At 40.9% G+C, this 12,763-nt stretch overlaps 1 non-coding gene across 1 annotated transcript; it reads left to right on the top strand.

Annotated features, from left to right (window-relative positions):
* The first annotated feature begins 8,594 nt into the window (after nucleotides 1-8,594).
* On the top strand, nucleotides 8,595-8,701 carry LOC132371186 (U6 spliceosomal RNA). The gene has a single exon (XR_009504807.1). It is a non-coding gene; the product is annotated as a U6 spliceosomal RNA (small nuclear RNA).
* Nucleotides 8,702-12,763: the final 4,062 nt, after the last annotated feature.

Here is a 12,763-nt window from a genome sequence, read left to right as displayed (position 1 = left end):
TCATACAATGAGGATTTTTTTAAAATAAAAATACTATCATGTTACACCTATTTTATAGCCTGCATTTTTTTCACTTAGTCAGACATTATGACCATTTTCCTATATCATATATGTTTGTCTAAATCATGATTTTACAGTCCATATAGTATGTCCTGATATGACAGTACCACAATTTACTTACCTTCATGTTGCATCTGATTTTTCTAAACTTGGCATTTTAAGAAATATTTCTACCTCCTCCCACTGATACAACAAACAGGAAATGCTTTATATTTTCCTCATAGCCGAGATGACTCCCTAATCCTGATAGAAATCTGCACGTTTACACTCTAGGTGGAATAAGCTAGAAGGTGTTTGGATGAAATAGGGTGATCAAGTTGGGAGTCAACATTGTCCATTTCAAGAGCCCAAATCCCCTTAGTTCCCAGAATGTTTCAGCCAGAGTCACACTCCTGCCTACACAACACACACACGCGCACGTGCATGCACACACACACACACACACACACACTACAGGAGATTGGAAATTAACAGGGATGGACCTGGAGGACTTTATGCTAAGTGAAATCAGCCAGTCACAGAAGAATAAATACTGCATGATTCTACTTACACGAGGAATCTAAACTAGTCAAACTCACAGAAGCAAAGAATAGAATGGTGGCTGCCAGGGGCCAGGGTGAGAGAGAATGGGGGGTTTGCTAATCAACGGCTATAAAATTTCAATTGTAGAAAGTGAATAAATTCTAGAGATCTGCTATACATCACTGTGCCTCTAGATAACAAGACTGTATTGTACACTTAAAAATCTGTTCAGAGGATACTTCTCATGTAAAGTATTCTTACTACGGTAAAATTAAAAAAAAATTTTTTAAGTAAGTAAGGGACTAAATGCTGATTAAAACTGTGTGCATAGACAGGGCTTTTGACTCATGGTTTTCCCTTTACCTGGTGTGGTCCATCCAGCACCTGTACCATCAGTAACTACAGATCCTTTTTCTTGGTCATATGATAAAACTATTAAAGTCATGTTTTCAAAGTGCATTTAAAGACATGGGACAAAGCTGATGTTAAAGGAGGAAAGATGACTACAAATAGTATCACAATATATAAACTATATATATATAAACTATATTATACTGGATATTCGTTAAATACCCAAATACAAACAGTGGTTATCTGGGGATGGAGTTGGGGGAGGAGCAATATTTTCTTTATCTTCTTCTGTATATTTTCTATATTAAAAAAATTTTATATAGTAAATATGTGCTGTATATATGAGACAAACACAATAAATGCTATGAAATAATCTTCCCTGACCGCACCAAGGTAATTTTATATATTTTATTTCTTGCCATGTCTCAGTTACTTTTAGTCTTGTTTTCTTACTTTTTAGATGCTCTTTTGATGGTAAATGGTAATGATATCTCTTAAATACAAACCCATATTTTTTTATGGTGCCTGTACAATAGATGATGCCACCTAAAAGGACAGTAAAAAAATGTTTATGATGGCTTTATTCAAAATAGCCTAAAAATGGAAACAACCCAAATGTCTATCAACAGGAAGCTAGATAAATTGTAATATATTTATACAGTGGAAAGATACAAGAAAACAAAAAAGAATAAACCATATGAGACCAATGACTCTCACAGTCATTATGATGACAAAAAGAAGCCAGACACAAAGAGAACATACTGGAGGAATCCATGTATAGATTTTGAAAAACAGGTAAAACTAACCTAGAGAGACAGAAGTCAAAATAGTAGCTTCTGAAGAACCTGAAAAAGAATACATAAATGTATATATATATAAATATATATTAATATATATATATATACATATATATACACATATCTGTATAACTGAATCACTTTGCTATACAACTGAAACATTGTAAATCAACTATACTTCAATTTAAAAATAAATAAAATAAAACAATAAAAAGTAACAAGACAATATGGGCAGATTTTAAAGAAAATATTGGGGTGGAGAAGTATGATTTTCTAAGTATGATATGAAAGTCAGAAACAATAAAAATGATAAATTTAACTATGAAAAATAGTAGTTTCCTTTGGGAACTATTGACTAGAAACAAGCATGAAGGATCCTGTTGTGTTTTATATCTTTATCTGGGTAGTTGTTACACAAGTAAGAGTATGTGTGTGCTGCATGTAAAAAGCATTGAGCTGTGTGCTTAAGTTTTGTGTTCTTTACGTATATCTTCAAAACAAAACAAAGCAAAACATAACATAGGAAAATTATCTTGGGAAAGAAAGGACTGCTTCTCAGAATGCTAAAAAGCAAAGAGATTAGGATTTCCCCTGCAGCTGGGATTGTGTTGAAACTCTAATTAGGCTTTCTATATTCTGATTTAATAGTATTAACTATTTCCTAAGAAATAATATTACAATATGTAAAGAGAAAACGAAAAAGAAAAATATACCCAAACTAATTATCCAGGGACATGGGGGTAGGGTGCAGTGTCATTGGGCCTAAGATTTAGTTGTGTCCCAACAATGTAGATTTGGATTAGCTCCTAATCTCTCTCTTTCTCTGTCTCTGTCTCTGTCTCTGTTTCTCTCTCTCTTCTCCACCACTCTCTTGCTCCCTCTCATTTTCCTCCCTTCCTTCTCATCTTTCCTTCCTTCCTTTATTCTTTTCTTTCTGACTGCCTGTCTGCCTTACTTTCTTCCTTCCCCATCAACCCTTTATTTCTTTATACTCTGCGGAGTTTCAAAAAAGATTTACAGCTTCAGATTGTTTAACAATGAGATTTTTGGTCCTTCTATTGTAAGTGTGCCTAGATCATTAAGCTATGTCTTTTTCCCCTGATCCTGATCTTTAGTTCACTATATTCTTTCATTTAAATTCTAATTTAAAGTTTATCAAGTTTGATTCTGGTAGCCAATATTGAAAGGAAAACCTGGTAAGTTAAACAATTCATATTGTTCATAACATTTTAAAAAATTCCCCATGTTGAATATAGGTTGAATTATGTCTCCCCAAAATTCTTATATGGAAATCCTAACCCCTAGTACCTCAATAAAGTTGATTTTTAAGAACACTTAGATTAAAAAAGAAGCCATGGCTCCTTGGAGGAATGTCTGATTCCAGATCTGAGGCAGGAAATCTCCAGGATGAATTTGGAGCATCTTGTACAGAAAACAGGGAAGTTTCCAAAATTAATAGGTCATATCCAAAGGACTCAGGAGCCACCGTGAAGTAATCCTCTGGCCAAAGATGGGGAAATTTTAGCATAAAAAATTTGGCACTCACTGAATATATAAAAAGCCATGAGTTCATAAGTGTATTTTTTAAATGAGAGAAAATAAGGCAAACAGCAACAACAAAAACAAAACCCAGCTTCACTAAACACTAATCGAAATTGCAAAGGCATTAATTCTTACTTACAAAGGCAGCGACTGAAAAGAAAGAATTATCTATTATCTTACCTTTTCTGAACAATTTGGTAATTTAGGTACCAAATAGCCCTAGTAGATTAAGGGAAGTCCTCTTTACAGAATTTCAGTTAATAAATGTGGAAAGAATGATAGATTAGTGAAACTACCATTTTATAATCCCCAAAGCATTAACTGACTCTGCTCATCAATGGGTGAAACCATTGGACGAATGTGGTTTTTTGTTTTTTTTAATTTATTTGTTTTTATTTTTGGCTGTGCTGGGTCTTTGTTGCTGCGCGCGGGCTTTTCTGTAGCTGCGGCACGCGGGCTTCTCATTGCGGTGGCTCGCAGGCTCAGTAGTTGTGGCGCACGGGCTTAGTTGCTCCGCGGCATGTGAGATCTTCCCGGACCAGGGCTCGAACCCGTGTCCCGTGCATTGGCAGGCAGATTCTTAACCACTGTGCCACCAGGGAAGCCCTAGACAAATGTTGATGGGAGATTCCTCATTGGGAGAGAAGGCTAGGCACCACAAGAACCTGTGATTAATCTTAACATCACACAAGTGCAACAATTGGACACCAAGTGCCACCTGGTGTGAAGTTACCTGTGGCTTGATTGGATTCAGGTTCAGCTCTTTTGGTAAGTAGACTTTGTAGGTGACATACGTAATCATGAAGGAATGAAAGATGATATATGGGATTTAATTGAAAACATAGAAATAAAAGAAAAATGGTTAGGTGGAGCTTATGTGAGCAATCTTAATAATCGCTGACTCTTGATGAAGGGAACTGGGGGTTCATCACCTTTTTCTTTCTACTTTTGTATGCGTTTATAGTTTTTCATAATAAGTTGTTTGCAGGTATTTATTTTAGACATAAGGAAGCATTTGTTTATGGAAATAATAGAAAGACTGAGAAAGTTCCTTCCTTGGTCATCTGTTCGAAATCAGAACAAACACAAGAGGCAGACACCTCTCCAGAACTGTTCAGCTCACAAAGGTGTTCATTTCTCTGAGAACTAGTACCCTCACTCCCTGCCCAAACCCACCTACTGACCACCACTGCTCTGGACCCAGTGCCAGACCATAGCTAATTTCACTAGAGGGACACCAGGCCCAAGGAAGTCCAGTCAGATTTTTGCTGCCAAAGACTTAAAACTGAGATTCAAAATCTGCTTGTCACACTCTGCTGTTGGAGAACTATGGAGCTAGGGAGAACTATATTCTGCCCAGTGAACTGGAGAAACACAGAAAGCTGATGGGGATGGCGGGGTGGAGGGAAGGAAGGAGATGTAGCATTCTGACAGCATTCTCTGTCCTGTAGTCCTCCTCTTGGGCTTTGTAAGAACCCCTTCTCACAAGATAGTAAATTTTGTTCAAGGGAGCTCTCTGTCACAGACTAGCCTTGGGTGCAGGACACCAAAGCCTTAGCTACCAGTGAGTTTGTCAGATGAGAGCCTGGGAACCAGTGAACATGCAGGGCATCACTGGAGACTGTCCCTCGGTGGAGGGGCCTTTGGACTCACGGAAAGGTTAAATCTCTCATCATTTAAGGAAATTTCTGCCTAATGACTCTTTAACTTAATTACATTAGCTTTTTTTTTTCTTACTATTTTTAATAAAACTCTTCAACTATTAAAAAAAAAAAAAGGTGGGTCTCTATGAGACACACTTCTTACATGACAGTAAATTTTGTCCCCCACCCTGCCCTTTTTTTTTTTTGGTCTAAAGCTGGGACTTCCCTGGCAGTCCAGTGGTTAAGACTCTGCACTTCCACTGCAGGGGGCATGGGTTTGATCCCTGGTCAGGGAACTAAGATCCCGCACGCTGCACGGTGTGGCCAAAAAAAAAGAAACAGTCACCATAAAGCTGTCTCTAGTAAGTCACTGTAATGGCAACGAAAAGAATCCTTAGTAGTACAACTGCCTTTAGTTTTATCTGGCTTAATTATAATACCTGCTTGGAGCACGTGTGTGGGCTAAATAGCTTCCTTCCGGTTCATAATTCCAGGTCTCTATAACTAAAGGGGATAGAGTGGAAACTTTTGGGTGGAGAGACCCAGGTGTATGCCCCACCCCTCAAAAAACATTGCTTCCCTTTAACTTGAAAAACGTCTTTGATAATATGAACAAACCTTGCTTAACTATTTACAAACGGATATGAGAAAGTTGCAAAGATAGGTGTCTGAAAGAACTTTCCACTCTGATAATGACACTTGATCAGTTCAGAAGTGACAAATGACAAAGTGACAAGGCAATCAAGGAAATGTTGCCTCAAGAAGCAAATAGGCAGGGTTACTAAAGGCCTGACACATCATAACTTCTGAAGTCTACCTTTGGATTCTTCAGATCTGGAATTTCTCTAAAGCTATAATTTACATGGGTGGGTTGAGTGTGATAGCTAGCATGTTCCACAAGGGCAGACATTTTTGTCTGTTTGTTCAGATATACCTCATGTGTCTGGCACATAACTGACATCCAGTAAGTGTTACTGCATGAAGTTACAGCCTTTGCAAGTTTTTAAGCCCAAACAAGGTCTGACCCTAATGTAGCCCTCCAAAAATCAATATAGAACAATTCTCAGTCCTGTATTGCTTGGAAAACACTTGAGAAATAGCTCTGCAAGCTGATAATGACAAAGGAGTCGTCATAATATATCAAAATAAAGAAAAACTGCAGTATTTTACCTTTTAAAGGAACACAGCCAATCCTGGGGTCATCATATCAAAATCTTCTAACAACAATCCCCAAAGTTCTTTCTCAAACTGTGGACAGGGAAATGGGCCCTTGAGAGTTTCAAGGGAATGAAAGAGGCACAGCAGATTTTCAGTGACGAACAGTGAGAATGTGCGAATGGTGGTCAGGCAGCATGTACGGCTTTTATTCACATCTAATTTCTCTTCTCTGACTTCAAGAGGGGCTGTTACTCCCCTGCTGTCTTGGATGATCCTGGAAATTAAGTCTTTGAGCAGTGAGCTCACTCAAAGAAGTTCCCTTTTTTTGCAGAGTCCAGTGGTGCTTCCAGGACAGAAGTAGTTCCTGCAGTGCCGTCAGACAGTGGGGCAGTGTTTATTCACCTGTCTTTCTCTTTCTCCCAAGATCAAATACTTGCTGAATTGGCTTAAACATTGCTAAGGGTAAATACAGACAAAAGGTTCTTTTTGGAGTGGTTGAAAATAACATAACCAGCACTTTTATTGTGATTTCACCCTGGTGAATCTTGCAAGATTTCTGGGCTGTGGTTTATTTGGCCACGGTATGCTGGTCGTGGAACTATAAAAAGTGGCTGTCCCACTTATTCAAGAATGGTTTTTCCTTGCCTTGCATAAGCAACATGCATTTACCCTTCCATTCTCACACTCTTCCAAAATCATTTGTATGTCACTAATTTTGTTGACTTTAATCCAACAAGTATTTCTTAATATTTCAAGTGCCTCAGAGCCCTTTTAGAAGAATCACAGGAACTAGTGTGATGGAACCTGGTCTGACCACTTTTGTGCTCTCAGTGGCTGCTTGGAGGTAAGTTGCTGGTCAAGACAGAATTCCCTGACTTCTATGGAAAATGCATCTTCTCTCCATTTTCTTTAGTGAGGAGTGCCCTGGGTCTGTGTGAGAAGTGGGGTCAGGGCAGGGGGAGGGGAGGGGAGTCACGATCCCTTCCTCCAATTGTAGAGATTTGGGCTGCCTGCCTGAGTTAGGGTCTTGTCTTGAGTTAGGGTCCGATTGCCTTGAGTAAGGCCACACATAAGTTCCGATGTGGAGTCAGTACCATAGTAAATCCAGATCAGATGTGTTTGAGTTCCTGAGACTGTACGGAATTTGAGCTAACTCATTTGACTGAGGACCCAAGTAGACTTCAGGTGAGGTACAGAGATAATGCTGGTGAACCTGAAGAGGATTTGGGGAGGCCAGTATGATACTTACCATTTTCACCCTACACTTGTGCTATATTATTTATCTTAGTCATTACTTTTTAGCCCAAAGTCTTTTGCATACTCTCCGTGAATGAAGAAAGTGAACTGTTTCATAAGTGCCTCATGAAAAGTAAAATTAACAGTGGCGTTCATTGATTCACTCATCTATTCATTTATTTAACAAACATTTATTAAACACCTCGTATGTGCCAGGCATTGCACTGTGTGATATTAACATGCTTATTGCAATGTCAAAATAATTTCCTTTTGTGTGTCTTGTATTCCATAACTTCTACATGTGACTGCAAATAAACTCTCTTTTAGGAAAGAGTAGTTTAACAAGAAGAATGCAGAAGTAAGCCCTATAAATATTTTAAATATGGTGCAAATATTTCTGACTTTAACCAGAATTTCACAATGTACCGCTTTCTGAACATCCAAAATTCTTGCACTACCTGTTCAGTCAAGTAAGAATACAGGAAGAACTTGAGTGCATAAGAGTAAAACCCTAAAATAAATGTAATAAATTCTCATATTAACTATTCATAACAGTATCTTTTAGGGGCAGTAAATTTTTGCACTTAGATAAAAAGAAATGACCTTAAAAGTTGGTGTTAGTTTTCTTTTTTCTATCGAGGAATTAATAGGGCAATGAACAATAACTTGTGGATTGTTGTGGAATTTACACAAGTCCTAACACTTTTTAACTAACAGTCATTCCATAATCATCTGCCCAATTATACACAGTTAAAAACTTGTATCTGACAAAAGAAATAATCTCCACCTTTTTTTGCATACGGGTTAGCTTTTCCAGTTGAACCTGCTCACTGGCTGCACCCCATTTCCTGGTAAGTACGTAACACTGGGAGGAACTTTCCCCTTTTATCTCTTCAAGAGAAAAATTTGAAGTATACTTGGCAGGTCAATGTTCAGTCACAGAAGTCTCAACCAAAAAAAGCCACCCATCTGAGGGCAGCCTGGTTCTCATGCACCTGCAGCTGACCGAGCTAGGTGCTGGTGGGCAGACTCAAGGCAGTCGGAACATGTTCTGAGGCATCCCTGGAAAACAGCAACTGTCTCTGGTGAGGAGCAGGAGGAGAGACTTAAAATGAATTCTTTCCCTGGGGAAGAACAAAGCACAAGTTAGATTTTTAGGAACCACAGTTGGCCTGGTTCTTGCCCCCAGAGAATCCTGTCCTATATTAAATTTTGGAACTGAATAGGCCATTCTTGGCCCCATTGTGCGTGGAAACCTCATCTATCTTGATTAAATGAGCCTTGAGTGCTCGCTCTGGCAGCACATAGACTAAAACTGGAACGATACAGAGAAGATTAGCATGGCCCCTGCACAAGGACGACATGCAAATTTGTGAAGTGTTCCATATTTTTAAAAAAGAAAAAAAAAATGAGCCTTGAATTTTGGAGCTCCCCTCTACACACCTTTAGCAAATTCAGGGGCCAAAAGCCCTTCTTGATACCTGACCTTGTCATCATGCTTGTGACTGAAATCCAGTTCTTCCTGTGTAATATTTTGTGGAAACTGGGAGGCCTTTAAATACACGAAAGAAGCGTTTGTTTATTATAACCAAATTAAAATGAATCATAGAATGTTTAACGTTCTAAATTGATTTAGAATTCATTTAGAATAATAATAATTCCTTGCACAAGGCTGGTAGACACGTTGTTTTGGCCTCTGCCCACCATCCCTTCCCTCTTCTTCAGGGAACAGCACTTCACTTTTTCTTTTGGGCAACTACCTTCACCCCACTATTAGTCCACGAGGTTTATATGGGACTGATTCTACCCCCTAGATCCAGAAGAGGGTCCACATCCCCTGACCACAGTGATTGCTTCCAGAATGAGCGCCCTGCCCAGGTTGGGCCGATGAGACGCAGCCTAATTTGATGGAGTTTCCGAAGCTTGTCCCCAGGGTCCTGATTAATACATGTGTAGCATTTTACACGGAAAGCTTAAGGAGCTTCTTAAGGTCACAGCAAGCCATTCACATAGCCAGCTTCTCCTGATACTGGCCCACTTTCTAGTTGGGGAACAATGATACCAACAGATCATTTCAATAATACATTAAGAGCATTCATTCATTCATTCAAGTATTCATTGAGATGATGAATACTACTAGATGCCTGGTTCTGTGCAAAAGATGGAGTTTGACTGAAACAGCCATGATTGCTGCCCAATGATGTTCTGAAAGATGTGTATATGGGCACACACAGGAGGGGCATGTAACCTACCCTGGATGTGTGCGTATGGGTGTCCAGGAAGGCTTCCTGGAGAAAGAGACTGGCTTCCTAAGTACCTCTGAATCTATTCTCCTTTAATTTTAATTTAATCTCATTCTCACAGCTACTGTCTTAGTTCAGCCTTTTTTGTTTCACATCTGAATTATAGCAAGAGCTTTCTAACTGGACTAGATACTTCTACTCTTATCCTGGTCCCTAATATCCAACTCATTCTTTAGTGATGACAGAATGATTTGTTTCTTAGCAACATTTTACTGACATATTATATACATACATAAAATTACATATGTAAGCATACAGCTTGATGAATTTCCTCAACCAAGCACACCCATTAACCAGTGCCCACATCAATAAACATGGCCACCACACCAGAAGCCCATCTCACGTCCTCTTCTGTATACTCACCTCCTCCCACAAATGAGTGTTTAAAAATACTAATCTCGGGGCTTCCCTGGCGGCACAGTGGTTAAGACTCCGCCTGCCAATGCAGGGGACACAGGTTCGAGCCCTGGGCCGGGAAGACCCCACATGCCGCGGAGCAATTAAGCTCGTGTGCCACAGTGACTGAGTCTGCGCTCTAGAAGCTGCGAGCCACAACTACTGAAGCCTGTGCAACTAGAGCCCGTGCTCCGCAACAAGAGAAGCCACCGCAATGAGAAACCCGCGCACCGCAATGAAGGGTAGCCCCCGCTCACAACTAGAGAAAGCCCGCGCACAGCAACGAAGACCCAACGTAGCCAAAACTAAAATAAATAAATTTAAAAAAGAATACTAATCTCATTATATTGCTCCCTTGCTTTGTTACAGCTTTTCAAGGACTCTCCACAGGCTTCAGGATAAAACCTCATCTCCTTAGCCAAACTAAACTCTTGTAATTCCTAACCTACTATCCTGGTTCTCACAGCCTGGCCTTTGCATATGCTGCTTATTCTGTTTAGACTAATGTCTCAGCCCTCTTCCGCCCCCATTTTAATCATTCCTAATTATTCCAGGAACCACCTTCTCAAAACCTTCCAAGATCCCTTCCTCTCCATTGTCTGCACTTCTCATAGATTCTGAAAGGTAGAAATAGTGTTTTTCATCCCAGTTTCCCAGTTGGCTAAATGAATAAATGAGAACACCTGGCTTTATTACTTTCCCTTAAAGCCTTTCCTCCTCTTGCCTCCTCCCCTCCATTCCTTTTAAGTAAGAACAAACCACTGCCCGGTGAATAAATGCATATAGTTTGTAGGTAAGTCATGACTTTTTTCACTGATCCAGCCACAAACTTCTGCTTGGTATCCCCTCGCATACACCAAGATATGACTGAAGTAGGGACAGTTTGTGGTCCTGCACCCTACCAAGATAAGTGGACACAATGGAAATTGATATTCATGAGATCTGAGCCATTCTGCCAGTAAAAAGTTGCTTTAATTGGAATATCTGAAGGATCTAAGGGAAAATTGGGAGTGGAGGGAGGATACAGGCAAGCAGGCTAACATTTACCAAATGCCAAACACAATGTTAGGCTCTATCTATGATGTCTTATTTAACTGAAGTGGGGGAGGAATGGGCATAAACGTATAGGTTTTTGAATTGCATAAAAAGAAAAGCCAATATGTCCTTTCCTTCCTTTGGATGAAAAAAGTTATTCATGCATTTATAGCCTTTTCTTTCTAATTAAAAATAACAGAGTGGAGAATCACTGAAATTTCTAATTTCAAAGACAATTTGTTTAACTAGCTTGAAAAATGATTCTATAAAAACATTATTATAAAAGCTTTTGGTGTGTAAGAGAAAGTATCACTAGGCTGATGGGTACAGCCAGAGCACCTAACGCTGTCCATTCAGCTCCCAAATTGTCACTGTGGGTGGGCAGGTAATGCCACTTGAAACTACCTAAATGAAACCATTTTTATAGAAGCTTTTACAATCTGTACTTGGTTTTCAATGAAAAAGTTCTTCATAATAAATCCAAATGGCATAACATCAAAAATACCTGACAGGTTGGCCCCATTCCCAGCAAGTCTACTTCTTCCCTAACATCTTGTAACTTACATGGCACTGGGCTGGGGCACCACCAATGCACCGCTGTGATCTAAAAATTCTCTCAAACCGCCTCCTCTCCTTAGGTCAACAGCCCACCCATGCCCTATTTAGAACTTTGCTGAATAAAAGTTTAATTACATAAATGAAGGCCAAAATCCAGAAATTCAAATTCAAGCCATCGGGAAAAAAAACTCCTTAAGTCACGGTAGAAGTAGATGCCTCAGTTGCTTCATTGATAAACCTGAAGAGGCCACTGTGATACCCTTTATACCCTAAACTTGGATGCTATAATATTTATCTTAGTCATCGTTTTATAGTCCACAGTGCTTTGCTGGATCTTCATGAGCCCAGATATTAAGCTGCTTCTTAAGTGCTTAGTAAAATTAATGGTGTTGTTCATTCATTCATCTCACTGAATAGGCAGGAAGTTCATAGCTCTGGTCCAAAGAAAGCTATGAGCCAGCAGGCAGAAGCGTTCATTCAGTGGGGGAGCGAAGAAAAAGAACGTGTTTTCACTGCTCAGAAAACTTTCGATTCTTCTGTTTCCTCTGCTGGGGCTGTAGGCAAAGCGAATGTTCTGACAGTAGGGTTTCCTTGAAAACTTGGTTTCACAAAATGCACCACCTCTGTGGGCCGCGCCTCGGGAGCTGACTGCGCTACCTGCCTGCGTCGGCGGCAGGTCACGAGGTTACGGTCCGCTCCGCGTAGGCTGAGCCTCTGTCAGCACGTTTCCGCGGCCTCGCGGGCTCCCTCCCTCCGGCAGGCGTCGCTGGCCATTGATGGGGCGAGAGGAAGGAAGAGGATCTTCGATCCCGCCCGCAGGCTCGGTACCCCTGGGCCGCCTTCCTCCCGCGCCCGCGCCGCCGCGGCTTCTGGAGGGTCTCGCACCAGCTGCCGGCGCCCAGGGATGAACCGGGCCCTCACTCTGGAAGGCAAGAATCTGGGCGGCCGCGATTGAGGGCTCGGGCGCAGCTGGGAAGGAGTCCCCGGCAGGCGAGAGCGCCAGCGCCAGGCCAAGGCGTGGGGTGCGCGGAGAGGTCCGGGATCACGGCGACGGCATCCGGAGTCGCGGGCGGGGCGCTGCCGGGGAGTCCGGGAACCCTGGAGGGGCCGGGGAGTGGGCGGAGGTGCAGCAGGAGGCGCCCGGGGCTTGGCCGGGCTGGTC

This window comes from Balaenoptera ricei, chromosome 8 (genome assembly GCF_028023285.1).
Source record: "Balaenoptera ricei isolate mBalRic1 chromosome 8, mBalRic1.hap2, whole genome shotgun sequence".
NCBI classification, from domain to species: Eukaryota; Metazoa; Chordata; class Mammalia; order Artiodactyla; family Balaenopteridae; genus Balaenoptera; species Balaenoptera ricei.
This window is presented reverse-complemented; position numbering and strand designations above follow the sequence as displayed.